This window comes from Sorex fumeus, unplaced genomic scaffold (genome assembly GCF_029834395.1).
Source record: "Sorex fumeus unplaced genomic scaffold, SorFum_2.1 ptg000095l, whole genome shotgun sequence".
Lineage (NCBI taxonomy): Eukaryota > Metazoa > Chordata > Mammalia > Eulipotyphla > Soricidae > Sorex > Sorex fumeus.
This window is the reverse complement of record NW_026606152.1, coordinates 12032087-12032773: the sequence shown is the minus strand read 5'-3', so window position 1 is coordinate 12032773 and position 687 is coordinate 12032087.

Sequence of the window (687 nt, the reverse complement as noted above, 5' to 3'; positions counted from 1 at the left end):
AAGTTAGTCATTCTCATAGGACTTCCTAGTTGTAAAATGCTTCCATTCTAGGCAACAATGTAAATTTCAACAGGAGAGCAAGCTACAGGTAGAGCTAGGACAAGAAGTAACTAGCTATTAGCAAACAGTCCATATACCAACATCACCAGAGATTTCTAAAGCTCTGTATTCGCTTTGGGAGCACAGTGCCCAATACACAAAGTGTCAAAATGTTCCAGCCTTTCCACCACCCAAAATTGTTTGGACTTTTGGTAACTTATTTGACTATTGGTATTAGAAGCTTGTCTATACTTGAAACTTTAAGTGAATTTTGCTCCTCTCAAAGATTGTCGGAGGGGGCTGCAGTTATAGCACAGTGGGTAGGGCTTTGCCTTGCACACGGCCTACCCGGGTTCCATTCCCAGCATCCCATATGGTCCCCTGAGCACTGCTCGGAGTTCCTGACTACATGAACCAGGAGTAACCCCTGTGAATAGCTGGGTGTGACCCAAAAAGAACAAAAAATTGTTGGAGATTATCAGTTTCACAGAATTTTTTCATCACCCTCTTGTTCCTTACAGAAAATATTCAAACTCCATCTGGATTGGGAACTGCACATTCTCTGCAGCTTCCCCTTCGCATGGTGAACAATGCAGCTTCCCTAACAGGAAGTGTCTGCAACTACTCCAGCGTATCTACTCTAGCTAG